The sequence below is a fragment of the Symphalangus syndactylus genome, chromosome 18, assembly GCF_028878055.3.
Source record: "Symphalangus syndactylus isolate Jambi chromosome 18, NHGRI_mSymSyn1-v2.1_pri, whole genome shotgun sequence".
NCBI lineage: Eukaryota > Metazoa > Chordata > Mammalia > Primates > Hylobatidae > Symphalangus > Symphalangus syndactylus.
In genome coordinates this window covers 93,276,612-93,292,984 of record NC_072440.2, presented here as the reverse complement: position 1 = coordinate 93,292,984, position 16,373 = coordinate 93,276,612, and the positions used below count along the sequence as shown (strand labels likewise).

Sequence of the window (16,373 nt, the reverse complement as noted above, 5' to 3'; positions counted from 1 at the left end):
ACAGCACTTGGACATAACCTCTGACTGCCATGATTGGACAGCCTTCCCAAGGGCGTTACTCAGAGCCCAGGAGAAAGGAAGAGGCCAGGTCCTTCGTTGTACTGCTTCACTTTCCATAAATAATGTTGCATTCAGGATCCTATGCTTCAGGGAGAGTTCTTTTGTATACCATTGCTGAAGGATCCAGGTGTATTACCAAACTTGCTGGACCAAGAAGTCTTCCTCCCTTGGGGGCCTCCTGGAGTCAGTGGTGTCTATCCCTGTGTGCACATCTTGCCTATAATTCACGTACTTGTAACTCATGGGAGCACTGCATGCTCAAATGCTGTTCAGATCAGCTGGCTCCACTTGAAGACGCTTTGCTGGCACTTTGGAGGAAACAGAAAGAATGAATCCTGCTCTAGGCAATCTCTTGGATTCCATGAAGCACCATACTGAATCAATGGCATCAATGACTAAGGCTGATATAGAATGTTCCATTCCAGGCTTAGTTTCACAATTTCAATAACAGGAAGTTGCTAGGTGTTACTAGGGGTTGGCACAAATGAATCAGTGACTTTGAAGGAGATTTTTCCCATCTGTCTTTTAGTGTGGTAATAATGTAAGCAAGGGTCTAGCAAATTTACTTTTATTCTTATTTATCTCCCTATCCCACTCTGCCCTTAATTCTTTCCTCCTTATATATTTATTTATTTCTCAAAGCAAACAACAAATCCAATAGGTGAAGGGAAAATTGCAATGGCTTCAGAGGGAAATATAAACTACACCTTATCCCAGTTGAGTTAGAGTAATAGATTAACTATAATATGTATTCTGCAGTATTGCATATGCTGTGTCTTTTGTCTGTTTATTTTTTTTACCGTTTCCTAGATTGGTGAACCCTAGATTATTCCTTATAGCTCAACTCAGTTATCACCTCTTGTATGACTCCTTCTCACATGGGAGATGATTTTATTCTCTATGCTACTATTATACTGCATGCATACCTGTCTGCTTGCAGCACACCACTTTGTGATTGCCTGTTTCCATGTCTACTTTCCCACCACAATGTGGGCTTCTCCACAGCAGGGATTATCTATTTCTTTCTATTTCCAACACTGAGCCCTATTTTAATAAATATATATCTGGCAAATGAATAGCAATGCTGTTCTTTCTTTTCCTGAATAACTTTGTTAGAACACCAGGTATTCTTCCTTTGTGAACTCCAAGATAACCCAGGATGAGAATATAAAGGGTCCTCCATAAAGCTGGTTGGGACCTGACCCAGAGAGCAAACAAAAAACAGCCCTATTCTGAGGTAGCCTGCAACTGCCAGAATTACCTGGGATCTGCCTCAGGGGGTCCTGGCAAGGGATAAAATAAGAAGAAACATGTGAATAAAAACAGGACTGATTATCTTTGTTCTTAAGGAAAAGAAAATGCAAGTATTTTCAGGCCTCAATGCTGAGACCAGGGTGAGAGTACAGAGGTGCATGTCATTGTGGGAGCTACCAGAGGTGTTTGAAACCAGCCACTGCAAGAGTTCCCTGGTGGGACTCTCAGTCCAGGAATCATCAATAGCAAAGTCTCCCAAGGATCTGTCTCTATCAGCACTCTTCATTTGCCCATTTGTCCAACCTTGCCTTGCATTGGTGGTTTAGAATTCTCTCGAATCCCAGAATCAGCAAAAGCTTTGAGTGAGGAGGTTTGTCTTTTTTTTTTTTTTTTTTTTAATTATACTTTAGGGTTTTAGGGTACATGTGCACAATGTGCAGGTTTGTTACATATGTATCCACGTGCCATGTTGATTTCCTGCACCCATTAACTCGTCATTTAGCATTAGGTGTATCTCCTAATGCTGTCCCTCCCCCCTCCCCCCACCCCACAACAGTCCCCGGAGCGTGATGTTCCCCTTCCTGTGTCCATGAGTTCTCATTGTTCAATTCCCACCTATGAGTGAGAACATGCGGTGTTTGGTTTTTTGTCCTTGCGATAGTTTACTGAGAATGATGTTTTCCAGTTTCATCCATGTCCCTACAAAGGACACGAACTCATCATTTTTTATGGCTGCATAGTATTCCATGGTGTATATGTGCCACATTTTCTTAATCCAGTCTATCGTTGTTGGACATTTGGGTTGGTTCCAACTCTTTGCTATTGTGAATAGTGCCGCAATAAACATACGTGTGCATATGTCTTTATAGCAGCCTGATTTATAGTCCTTTGGGTATATACCCAGTAATGGGATGGCTGGGTCAAATGGTATTTCTAGTTCTAAGTCCCTGAGGAATCGCCACACTGACTTCCACATGGTTGAACTAGTTTACAGTCCCACCAACAGTGTAAAAGTGTTCCTATTTCTCCACATCCTCTCCAGCACCTGTTGTTTCCTGATTTTTTAATGATGGCCATTCTAACTGGTGTGAGATGGTATCTCACTGTGGTTTTGATTTGCATTTCTCTGATGGCCAGTGATGAGGAGCATTTCTTCATGTGTTTTTTGGCTGCATAAATGTCTTCTTTTGAGAAGTGTCTGTTCATGTCCTCTGCCCACTTTTTGATGGGGTTGTTTGTTTTTTTCTTGTAAATTTGTTTGAGTTCGGATGCAAGGCTGGTTCAACATACGCAAATCAATAAATGTAATCCAGCATATAAACAGAACCAAAGACAAAAACCACATGATTATCTCAATAGATGCAGAAAAGGCCTTTGACAAAATTCAACAACACTTCATGCTAAAAACTCTCAATAAATTAGGTATTGATGGGATGTACCTCAAAATAATAAGAGCTATCTATGACAAACCCACAGCCAATATCATACTGAATGGGCAAAAACTGGAAGCATTCCCTCTGAAAACTGGCACAAGACAGGGATGCCCTCTCTCACCGCTCCTATTCAACATAGTGCTGGAAGTTCTGGCCAGAGCAATCAGGCAGGAGAAGGAAATAAAGGGTATTCAATTAGGAAAAGAGGAAGTCAAATTGTCCCTGTTTGCAGATGACATGATTGTATATCTAGAAAACCCCATTGTCTCAGCCCAAAATCTCCTTAAGCTGATTAGCAACTTCAGCAAAGTCTCAGGATACAAAATCAATGTACAAAAATCACAAGCATTCTTGTACACCAATAACAGACAAACAGAGAGCCAAATCATGAGTGAACTCCCATTCACAATTGCTTCAAAGAGAATAAAATACCTAGGAATCCAACTTACAAGGGATGTGAAGGACCTCTTCAAGGAGAACTACAAACCACTGCTCAATGAAATAAAAGAGGATACAAACAAATGGAAGAACATTCCATGCTCATGGGTTGGAAGAATCAATATCGTGAAAATGGCCATACTGCCCAAGGTAATTTATAGATTCAATGCCATCCCCATCAAGCTACCAATGACTTTCTTCACAGAATTGGAAAAAACTACTTTCAAGTTCATATGGAACCAAAAAAGAGCCCGCATCGCCAAGTCAATTCTAAGCCAAAAGAACAAAGCTGGAGGCATCACGCTACCTGACTTTAAACTATACTACAAGGCTACAGTAACCAAAACAGCATAGTACTGGTACCACAACAGAGACATAGATCAATGGAACAGAACAGAGCCCTCAGAAATGATGCCGCATAGCTACAACTATCTGATCTTTGACAAACCTGACAAAAACAAGAAATGGGGAAAGGATTCCCTATTTAATAAATGGTGCTGGGAAAACTGGCTAGCCATATGTAGAAAGCTGCAACTGGATCCCTTCCTTACACCTTATACAAAAATTAATTCAAGATGGATTAAAGACTTATATGTTAGACCTAAAACCATTAAAATCCTACAAGAAAACCTAGGCAATACCATTCAGGACATAGGCGTGGGCAAGGACTTCATGTCTAAAACACCAAAAGCAATGGCAACAAAAGCCAAAATCGACAAATGGGATCTCATTAAACTAAAGAGCTTCTGCACAGCAAAAGAAACTATCATCAGAGTGAACAGGCAACCTACACAATGGGAGAAAATTTTTGCAACCTACTCATCTGACAAAGGGCTAATATCCAGAGGAGGTTTGTCTTTTGCAGAACCCAACATAAATTCTGTACTAATGTGGGAACAGAAAGCTGAACAGAACCAATAAGCATGTATAAATCTGCTGATATACATAATACATACATATAATATATATCACATATATATCATACATGTGATATATATGATAAATCATACACAGACACACACACAATTTGCCAGCTGTTTTTCCATCTAGTTTTTATTATACGAATAAGACTCAAAAATATTTACCAAAATTAATGACTGATAAAATAGTCAATCTCCCTCCTCCTGGTAGAAGAATGTTATCTTAGGGCCCAATAGTATAATAAAATCGCATTACTGGGATAGCTCAGAGAAGAGGGTTTCTAAGATGGGCTTCTCACAGTTTCTTGCCTTGATTCTGAAAATGCTGGTGCTGCTATACCTTGCTCCCTTGTCCCTGTTCTTCACATCTGAGCTCCTGTTCTCTCCCACCCAGCCTCTATGGCAGGATGCCCCGAAGCAGCCTGCTTCTCTCCCCTCATGATCTGCATGGCGGCCAGGTACCAGCACATCGAGGGACTGTCCTGTTCCTTACAATGTGTGGGAAAGACACAGACACCTGGAGGGAAGGGAAGAAAGAATCACACCACAGCTCTATGATGGCTTCTGTGGGAAAGTACATGTGGGAAATATAACCCTCTGTAGAGGTGACCAGAATGTTTAGTCATATAGAATTTTTTAATTGCTATGTCAACCAACCAAAAAACAGCCTGCATTTTCAACTGAGGGAATAAAAAGCCTAGTTGCTCTGGTGCAGGCAAATGATAACTTCCTGTGCACTTTCTCCTGGCCTCATCAGTGCCTCAGTACAAAGAAACTCAAAACTGTTACCAGTAGCTCAGGAAGGCAATAGGAAAAGAATGAAGATTAGGAGAGAAAGGAGCAACATACTAGACTTGGAGTTTAAAAGTTGGAATTTTACTCAATTTTTTACTCTGTTACTTCAAAAAAGTCCCTTCTCTATCTGAGCCTAAGTTTCTTTAAATATAAAATAAGAACAACTAGCCATACAATTCTAATATGCATGTATTTTTTTATTTTCTCATCTTCTAGGATCTTTAAAAAACTGTTTTTGTAGAAACCGAAATTTGTGTTTCCATTGCTAGAATTCTGGGTTTATATTTTTTCTTATTTACAGAAATTTTGTTCAGAAAGATATTTTCGTGTTGGATTAACTTTCAACCAATGACCAAGTTTGCTCCCTAGAAGCCATATGAATCTGGATGGGCCTTATACCCAAAACTAAGTCTGTTTTCATGTTTGTGTTACTGATCCATCTAGTGTAGGTGTTCATTAAATATTTGCTAACTAAAATAATCAATCATCTTATAAAAACAACATTGACAAATGTTATTTCTAAAAGTTCAACCTGTAGTGAAAAATCCTCAACATCCTGTGGTTGAAAGCATCTGGTCCACTGTGAATTATTTTTTATGAATTAGTTCCAGGAGGCCTCCTCTGTTGACAAAAGATACTCATTATCAACCGGGTTTGCTGGGCTGGGACTATTTCGGGCATCTGTAAAAGTACCATCTTCCAGATTTACATGGCTTTTACGACACTTACCAATCATATCTTTTGGTCCAAATCACATCATTCTAAACCTCCAAAACTAGTCTCTTTCTTAGTAAATTGGGTGGCTATTGTAAGCTTCTTTCCTCTATTTCTGGGAATGCAAAAATCCCAAGGGCATATCAAGTACAGGGTATATTTGTAATCAGGTATTATGAAATCCTGCTTTGGATAGGGATGGAGTCAGTAGTTATCTATCCCTACTGGCTTTGATAAGTAGTTGAAAAAAGCAAGATAAATTAGCAGAAAAGCCCATGATGTGAAGTGCTTTTTGAAGAACTTATTTCCAACTCTAATCATATATGGCCCTGGTAACTTCTTACACCTGGAACTCAACTCCCAAAACACATATAGGTATTTGGTCCATTAAAGTAGGCTGACATAGAGTTTGCTTTCTCTTTTTTTTTTTTTTTTTTAGGAGCCAACAGAAATATACATTTCATTTATTGTACTGGGAGCTAGGGAGGGCAGCAGGGATGAGCTTACACTTAACAGGACTGTCTTTTATATGGCACTAATTTTTTTTTCTATTTTTTTTTATTATTATACTTTAGGTTTTAGGGTACAGGTGCACAATGTGCAGGTTTGTTACATATGTATCCATGTGCCATGTTGGTTTGCTGCACCCATTAACTCGTCATTTATCATTAGGTATATCTCAAATGCTGTCCCTCCCCCCTCCCCCCACCCCACAACAGTCCCCGGACTGTGATGTTCCCCTTCTTGTGTCCATGAGTTCTCATTGTTCAGTTTCCACCTATGAGTGAGAACATGCGGTGTTTGGTTTTTTGTCCTTGCGATAGTTTACTGAGAATGATCGTTTCCAGTTTCATCCATGTCCCTACAAAGGACATGAACTCATCATTTTTTATGGCTGCATAGTATTCCATGGTGTATATGTGCCATATTTTCTTAATCCAGTCTATCGTTGTTGGACATTTGGGTTGGTTCCAAGTCTTTGCTATTGTGAATAGTGCTGCAATAAACATACGTGTGCATATGTCTTTATAGCAGCAGCATTTATAGTCCTTTGGGTATATACCCAGTAATGGGATGGCTGGGTCAAATGGTATTTCTAGTTCTAAGTCCCTGAGGAATCGCCACACTGACTTCCACATGGTTGAACTAGTTTACAGTCCCTCCAACAGTGTAAAAGTGTTCCTGTTTCTCCACATCCTCTCCAGCACCTGTTGTTTCCTGAATTTTTAATGATGGCCATTCTAACTGGTGTGAGATGGTATCTCATTGTGGTTTTGATTTGCATTTCTCTGATGGCCAGTGATGATGAGCATTTTTGCATGTGCTTTTGGGCTGCATAAATGTCTTCTTTTGAGAAGTGTCTGTTCATGTCCTTCGCCCACTTTTTGATGGGGTTGTTTGTTTTTTTCTTGTAAATTTGTTTGAGTTCATTGTAGATTCTGGATATCAGCCCTTTGTCAGATGAGTAGGTTGCGAAAATTTTCTCCCATTTTGTAGGTTGCCTGTTCACTCTGATGGTAGTTTCTTTTGCTGTGCAGAAGCTCTTTAGTTTAATTAGATCCCATTTGTCAATTTTGGCTTTTGTTGCCATTGCTTTTGGTGTTTTAGACATGGAGTCCTTGCCCATGCCTATGTCCTGAATGGTATTGCCTAGGTTTTCTTCTAGGGTTTTTATGGTTTTAGGTGTAACATTTAAGTCTTTAATCCATCTTGAATTAATTTTTGTATAAGGTGTAAGGAAGGGATCCAGTTTCAGCTTTCTACATATGGCTAGCCAGTTTTCCCAGCACCATTTATTAAATAGGGAATGCTTTCCCCATCGCTTGTTTTTGTCAGGTTTGTCAAAGATCAGATAGTTGTAGATATGTGGCATTATTTCTGAGGGCTCTGTTCTGTTCCACTGATCTATGTCTCTGTTGTGGTACTGGTACCATGCTGTTTTGGTTACTGTAGCCTTGTAATATAGTTTGAAGTCAGGTAGCGTGATGCCTCCAGCTTTGTTCTTTTGGCTTAGGATTGACTTGGCGATGCGGGCTCTTTTTTGGTTCCATATGAACTTGAAAGTAGTTTTTTCCAATTCTGTGAAGAAAGTCATTGGTAGCTTGATGGGGATGGCATTGAATCTATAAATTACCTTGGGCAGTATGGCCATTTTCACAATATTGGTTCTTCCAACCCATGAGCATGGAATGTTCTTCCATTTGTTTGTATCCTCTTTTATTTCATTGAGCAGTGGTTTGTAGTTCTCCTTGAAGAGGTCCTTCACATCCCTTGTAAGTTGGATTCCTAGGTATTTTATTCTCTTTGAAGCAATTGTGAATGGGAGTTCACTCATGATTTGGCTCTCTGTTTGTCTGTGATTGGTGTACAAGAATGCTTGTGATTTTTGTACATTGATTTTGTATCCTGTGACTTTGCTGAAGTTGCCAATCAGATTAAGGAGATTTTGGGCTGAGACAATGGGGTTTTCTAGATATACAATCATGTCATCTGCAAACAGGGACAATTTGACTTCCTCTTTTCCTAATTGAATACCCTTTATTTCCTTCTCCTGCCTAATTGCCCTGGCCAGAACTTCCAGCACTATGTTGAATAGGAGTGGTGAGAGAGGGCATCCCTGTCTTGTGCCAGTTTTCAAAGGGAATGCTTCCAGTTTTTGCCCATTCAGTATGATATTGGCTGTGGGTTTGTCATAGATAGCTCTTATTATTTTGAGGTACATCCCATCAATACCTAATTTATTGAGAGTTTTTAGCATGAAGTGTTGTTGAATTTTGTCAAAGGCCTTTTCTGCATCTATTGAGATAATCATGTGGTTTTTGTCTTTGGTTCTGTTTATATGCTGGATTACATTTATTGATTTGCGTATGTTGAACCAGCCTTGCATCCCAGGGATGAAGCCCACTTGATCATGGTGGATAAGCTTTTTGATGTGCTGCTGGATTCGGTTTGCCAGTATTTTATTGAGGATTTTTGCATCAATGTTCATCAAGGATATTGGTCTGAAATTCTCTTTTTTGGTTGTGTCTCTACCAGGCTTTGGTATCAGGACGATACTGGCCTCATAAAATGTGTTAGGGAGGATTCCCTCTTTTTCTATTGATTGGAATAGTTTCAGAAGGAATGGTACCAGTTCCTCCTTGTACCTCTGGTAGAATTCGGCTGTGAATCCATCAGGTCCTGGACTCTTTTTGTTGGTAAGCTATTGATTATTGCCACAATTTCAGAGCCTGTTATTGGTCTATTCAGAGATTCAACTTCTTCCTGGTTTAGTCTTGGGAGGGTGTATTTGTCGAGGAATTTATCCGTTTCTTCTAGATTTTCTAGTTTATTTGCGTAGAGGTGTTTGTAGTATTCTCTGATGGTAGATTCTATTTCTGTGGGATCGGTGGTGATATCCCCTTTCTCATTTTTTATTGCATCTATTTGATTCTTCTCTCTTTTCTTCTTTATTAATCTTGCTAGTGGTCTATCAATTTTGTTGATCTTTTCAAAAAACCAGCTCCTGGATTCATTAATTTTTGAAGGGTTTTTTGTGTCTCTATTTCCTTCAGTTCTGCTCTGATTTTAGTTATTTCTAGCCTTCTGCTAGCTTTTGAATGTGTTTGCTCTTGCTTTTCTAGTTCTTTTCATTGTGATGTTAGGGTGTCAATTTTGGATCTTTCCTGCTTTCTCTTGTGGGCATTTAGTGATATAAATTTCCCTCTACACACTGCTTTGAATGTGTCCCAGAGATTCTGGTATGTTGTGTCTTTGTTCTCATTGGTTTCAAAGAACATCTTTATTTCTGCCTTCATTTCATTATGTACCCAATAGTCATTCAGGAGCAGGTTTTTTCATCTCCCATCATCTTCACTCACCTTGATGACATGATATTCTTGGCCTTCTCATTAGCAATCAAACTGTTCGTGATTATGCCCCATAGATAACTGTCAAAACCACTTTCTGTAGAAAAAATTCTGAAAATCCATTATGACGAGGAATAGATGACCGAAGGAATCATCATGAGGTACAGGAGTAGTGGCATCATAGTAGAGAAAAAACCATTAAGTGGAAGGAACGGTGACATTACAAGATGGTGGCTATTGGCTGGAAAAAAGGACATAGAGCACCAAAGCCTATGCTAACTCTGGAGGACATAAAACACTAGAGAGTCATGTCTGCCAACATTGGGCAAGGAGTAGGTCTGGTGCATGTGAGCCACTCGGTTCTATAAATAAACTCAGCAAGACCTGCATGTGTTTTCCTAGTGAGCCTGCTTCCTTATAACAGAATTCCTGCTGCTCCTGCAGTCCCTGCTGGTGTTCACTTCCTTTTGGCAAGCAACCCGATTGCCTTCTTGGAGAGATGTCATGTGTGCCTCCTATAGCAGGACCAGGGCCACTTGTCTGTCCACTTCCAAAAACTCAGGCAGAAGGAGGTCCTCTGTGCTCTAGTTGCAGAATGGGGTGCCTGTCTCTAGATGTCTAAACAAATAACCCTGAGTTGAAATGTCTTTAAGAACCTGCTACTGTGAGGGCATAATCCATCATCTCCTAAAGCACAGTTTAAAGTACTATGTGTGGTCTTATTCCTTTGGGTTTATTTGGCCTAGAATTTAATTAAGGACTTTCGGGAAAAAACAATGATGTGAGACAACTGGAGGGTCCCAACAAGTATGTTTTACATATTCATAACTGTATAATCCACAAGTTTGTTTTTATTTATGAAAAATCTCAGTGAGAATAAACCAAGCAGAGAGCATAATAAATGGTGTCTTTATTATAAAGAAACCAGGAAGATTGCACTGGCCATTTGTTTCCTTCTAGGACCTAGGATGAGACAGTCTGCCCATCAAGCAGTTGGCAGAATGGGATCCAGTCAACCCCAGAGCCACCTTCCCATTACAATCCATAGCTGTACCACTTGTCCTCAATTTTGAAAAAGATATTATAATCTCAACCCATCTACACACAGATAAGGCCAATATCCCTAGGAATGATACCTAGGGGTACCTACATCCTATTCCTAAAAATAAGAAACCTGTGTGCTTCTTCTAAGTGGCAGCAGCCTCCATGAAATGGAGAATGTCTGGCAGCATTAGGGACCCTGGTTATGAGATACGGCACCGTCACTTGAGATATGTCAACAGCTTTTTTTGATTCAATGAATAGAAAAAACATTTGAAACACTAGTTATAGAGAAATAAACTTGAACTTACTTTATTTATTCATTGCCAAATCAGGAAAATATAGTAGACGTACTTTAATGGTTCATACTTTTGTGAGTGTGAGGATTCCTTTATGGTATCAAAATACTTCAAAGCTTGTAGCCCCAATTGTGGTCATTTAACTTTTAGTGCTTTGTTTGAAATAAATTAACTGTAGATAAATTAGCATTTTGTTTTATCTCAATAGCATCTGCATTCATTTTAAGGAACTCATTTGTATGTGGAAAATGTAATTTATTCAGACTACAGATAATATTTGGTTGCTTTGAGAATGAACAGATTATTTGTGTTAATTCTGCAGTTCCCAGAGACCACTGGGAGTCATGAAGACCTGACTTTCACTCTGGACTTCACCCAAACACAACTAAGTTTCTCACGATATATTATGAAGACTGGAGAAATAAAGGCTGACGTTGACATGATGGGTGCATATTAGGTAGACTAACTACTTCCAAAAGTGCTGATGATTGCTGGGGAAGAGAGGATGGGATCTCTGATGAGGAGCTATGAGCTCTACCCTTTGGTCTCTCCTCTTCCATTCTTGTTCTGCCACTGAGTGTATGGCCTGGGAAATGTCATTTTTGCTCTCTTAGCCTTTGGTTCTTCATATGAGACATGGCAGGTGGGATGTAAAATAGAACAGCAGTTCTAAATCTTTTGATTTATAAATCTTGAACTTTTTACAAATGCTTTGAGTCATTTTTCTGGAAAATACTTATATAAACAAAATTGACCTACCATTCTGGGGACTCATGGATCTTCTGAAGCCACGGTCAGAAACCCTCGAGCTGATGAACATTTAAATGCTCCCCAGCAAGGACGGGGCAGTGTTAGGGAGTCAAGGACATGACTATGGAGCTGTGGTGATTTCACTTTTATTTCAAGCACCTCTTTTGCAGAAAGTAATGGGAGCCAGTCCCTGGGAGACATCTGGAAAGCATGTCGCCTGACCTCCAGCTGGGTTTGGTTTCAGTCTGTTCCAACTGGTGACCCTGCAGTGCTCTTTCTCTTTCCCAACCCAGACATTCTCTGTCTCCCTGTCTGAGCTGGGCCCTTCCTGGCCTTTCAGGAATGGTGTGCCAAAGACAAGGCAACTCCACTCTGAGAAGGGTCTTACAGCACTGCCTTGTATTACAAGGGCTCCTTCAGTGGACTGTAAGTTCATTCCCTCCCTCGCCACTGAATTTGATTCCCTTTCCAAAGCCCTCTTCATACTTTATGGAAAGGATTCTTTTTACAGGCACCAACCAAATAGAGTGTGTTGACCATTCAGGAGTGGAGTCAAGTCAGGGACAGAAAGCACAGCTATGCATACCGGCATCTTCTGGCTTCCAAGCCAGCTGCAGAACTACATGATCAACATCGCGTGAGGGAGAAATGTGGGAGTTGAGTAGTATGCCCTTTCTGATCTCTGGTCTCACTCATTTGGGCTTATGCCTGTCCCCTTGTCATAGAACGTGAGCAGCATTTCTTGGAATCTCTTTTGGCCATTCTTTTTTCATTATCTATAGCTGTGCTGTCCAGTGCAGCAGCCACCAGTCACGTGACTAATTTATTAAAATTAGAACTTTAGCTCCTCAGTTGCACTAGCCACACTTCAAGTGCTCAATAGTCACATAGGGCTAGTGGCTGTTGGACCAGACAGCACCCATCTAGAACATTCACATCTTCACAGAAAGTTGTATCAGACACCAATGACATATATGCCTTCAGTAAATAAACATTCCCTGCCAGCACTTGACTGAGATTCGAAAGTGTAATCAGGATTGAGATGAGACTCTGCCCTCGAGAAGCTCATGGGTTGTGGAGGAGGCAGACATGAAATTATACCATCATAAAACTCTGAGCTTCCAAGGGAGACAGGAATTAGGTATTCCAGGCAGAGATAACAGTAGGTACAAAGGTACAGAAGAATAAAAATATGACATGTTCAGAGAAGGGGACATTGCTGCCTGTTCACACGTAGATTATGTGTCTCATGAGTAAAGAGGTGGTGAGAGTGATGACTGACCAAGGTGCGAAAGTAGACAAGGATCGGGTTTGATGAAATCTTGTCTGCCATGTCCATTTGGTAGTTGTTTTATAAAGGATAATTTACCAGAACTTCATCTGTAACTAGTTTTGATTTCCTAGAATTTGGTTCCTTGAAATTAAATACCCTTTTGCCCTACTCTGTCAGGATCTTATGACAAAGTCTTTTAAAGAATTTCAAATCCTGAGCTCCTGTCCTCTCTGTGGCACATCTTCTTCTTCTTCCAGGCACTGCCCTCAGGTTCACATTTCTCACTGCCACATCGTATGGTCACCGGAAGATGTAATAATGTATGGATGTTTGTGTTTAGCAAAGCAAAGATGTCCCTTAAACTGACAATAAGGTTGATGACCACAGCAAAATGAAACAGGGCAATGCTTCCAAAGAATCAGTTAGCTAGCTGTGACAAAAAGATCAAGGAAAACTGGTGGAAGAACAAGTGGAAAAGACACTTGCAGAATGCTCTTCAGGAGGCATTCCTGCAGCTCACTGTGGCAAACACGTGCACTCTTCTTTCAAACTACTAAATCCTCACAGCTGAGGTTGAGGTTCATTTCTGCCTGTCCTAAATGTATCTTGATAACCAGTAAAGATGCATACCATAAAAACCATTCAAGAAACGCTAATTGAGCATTTGCTAAGTGTCAGACTCTTGCTGCCTTCAATGAAGACCAACTTCATGGGTCTGCGATGACCATGGGTCATGATCCTGACCTCTGGGATATTCATGATAGATTTCAACACCCTTCCAGTGCTATCTTCTGCAGTCTCAACATAACCCTGCTAGGTAGATAAGACCGTTTTCATCCCCATTTTTACAGATTGCAAAATTAAAGTCCAGGGACACAAGGTCATGTCCCAATATTGCATTGAACAAGGGAGCTAGAGTCAGCTCCAGTATTTCCAATATAGGCTCTTAGAGGTTTCCTCAGAAGGCAAGTTAAATTATTACAGAAAACTCCCCTAAAATTACTTTTTCCTAGTATGTTGGGAAAAAACATCAAATATGAGGCAACAAATACTAGGAGATTCTTGATGATTGCATTTGCTTAAAAACAGATACAATACTCTCAGCAGTTCAAAGCCCCAAATACTTGTAATGATCAACAAAAGCTGAAAGCTGATTTCTTTTGAAAATCATCAAGATTAAAGTGGTCAGGTGGCCACAAACATTCATAGTCTTCCTGTTACACTAAAGAAAAGAAAGAACTTGATGAGTTTAAATGCTTTTTTGAAAGGATTCATTTTATTTTGATGAAAAGAAATACACATCTCTCTTTTCTCATTTCAGTGGATCAGAAGAGTTTGTGGCAAAAATCATACTGGCCAACACTGAGCCAATGCTGCAAGAGCAAACGCTAAATAATCTGTTTTAAGCCTTTATTGAATTGTAACTGCACACTTGCAAATAAATCCCAGCACATGTTGTTTTAATTAATGTAAATAATAAGATAACAGTGGTTATGGAGGCCTAACCAACCATACAGTTAAGCATTCATTTGTTTTCAATTATAGTTAAAATATATTCAACTGAATACAGCTTAAGTGGTAATTACATTCTTTACAAGTTCCTAATAATCCCTGGAATGGCCACTCTAATAAAAATTTGCCTCTAATGGGTACATGTCCTGCTTGCTCACATGTCAAGGCCAGTGGAGTCATTAGGAACAACAGCCGTCCAAGTGTCTGTCTGGAGATTTAGACTTCTGTCCAAAGCCCACACATGAACCACTCACTGTGTACTTAATATGGGAAGCAGCATGGTCATTTGATTGTGGTTTTATGCTCTTTCCCAGGAATGCTTCTCAGGGGGGCAATTCTGCTATTGGAGAGTGGCTATTTGTCATTTCCTATCAGATGAAGCCTTGGACAGACCCTACAGCAGGATGCAAGGGGCTTCACTCAGCCATCCTGGCTACAGGAATTTCACTTCATTTTAAGATAGTCACTAACCTCCACCCAAATTTCCAGGATATCAATCTGTGTTTAATGGGTGGCTGGTTGTGAGACTGAAGTAGCTACAGCATTCCAATCAAAGGAAATATGTCTGGGTGCACACACAGCTTGATAAATTGCTTTTAATGTTTTGAGTCAGGGAAAAAATATCTAACATTATATGTTCCCTTTCTTTTCTCTTCTTTCAATACTCTACTGTGTCTCTCTTCCTCAATTTTCCTTCCTCCTATGCTCCTTTTTCCTCTTTTTCTCTTTCCTGTCCCTTCCTCTCTGTCTTCCCTGTGGGAGAATTTCAGAGGAAATAAAAGAAAGAACTTGCTTTGCGGTTAAGGGTGCCTATGTTGGGTGATTCTGAGCTGCATCATTTCCTCAACTGTCATTCCAACATTCATGTGTCATTCTAGTGGTGCAATTCTGCTGCTCTAGTTCTGGAGAGCAATTATAATTGAAGTGCTTGGCAGATTTTTATTTTCAGCATCTACTTGAAATTGAAAGGAAGCTGATGAGGACTGTGCCCAGAGAGAGAAAAGCATGTCTTATAAATAAGAAGGGACGTCAGTCACCCCGTAATATTAAGAGGACAACCCTGGAAGTAAACATGAACCTACTACTAGCCTTGCTTTCCTAAAAGAAAAGATGCACATTTATGCAGTAAATATATACTAAACAAAGAAAGGGAAGTAGAAATAGTCAAGGAGAACAGATGGCCAAAAGATATGTACTCATAACAAACTTGACAGTGCCCTCTCTAGTAAGTCATGGCAGTGCTTGGATAATTGTTGGGTTTGGATATAAATTTCAAAAGGCAAAGTCAGCCATATTTTGTACCTAATAGAATGTTTAAATAAATCCTTCCTCCTTGATTTGTCAGTTCCGTACATGAGGGGCTGCTGGTTATATCTGGCCCTGTTATCAAGTGACTATGGGACTCTGTATAATTACCTTCTCCTATATGGGTTTTGTTTTCCCCCCTTTTTTTTTTTTTTGAGACGGAGTCTCGCTCTGTCGCCCAGGCTGGAGTGCAGTGGCGCAATCTCGGCTCACTGCAAGCTCTGCCTCCCGGGTTCATGCCATTCTCCTGCCTCAGCCTCTCCGAGTAGCTGGGACTACAGGCGTCCGCCACCACGCCCAGCTAAGTTTTTTTTGTATTTTTAGTAGAGACGGGGTTTCACCGTGGTCTCGATCTCCTGACCTCGTGATCTGCCTGCCTCGGCCTCCCAAAGTGCTGGGATTACATGTGTGAGCCACCGCGCCCGGCCATTTTCCCCTCTTTTAAATTGATCATCTTAAAGGCACCTCTCACCTCTGACAATTGCCATTTAATTAAATTACAGCTCAGATTAATAAAGCTTCTCACGATTGACGTGCTTTAACAATCTCGTCTTTCCACAGCAGTGAGCCATCGATTAGTAATTTGGGAGGATATACATGTATAGGAAACTTTATAGAGAAGGGCCATGCATTATAGAAAGAAACAGGAGACATGCCTTTAAGGCTTCTACCCACCTCAAACTTCCAGAATTCTGTGGTACTTCTGTCTAGCCATAATTCATTCCTGCCTT

At 40.2% G+C, this 16,373-nt stretch overlaps 1 long non-coding RNA gene across 2 annotated transcripts in view; it reads right to left on the bottom strand.

The window, feature by feature from the left end:
* Positions 1–16,373, bottom strand: part of LOC129468465 (uncharacterized) — a 69,525-nt gene that overhangs the window by 46,808 nt on the left and 6,344 nt on the right. The window contains exon 1 of one of the 2 annotated variants that reach the window (XR_008652669.2): positions 293–369. The exons of the other annotated variant lie outside the window; for it this stretch is intronic. This is a non-coding gene — a long non-coding RNA (uncharacterized lncRNA). Of the gene's footprint in view, positions 1–292; positions 370–16,373 lie in introns of those variants that run through there. 2 annotated transcript variants of the gene reach the window in all.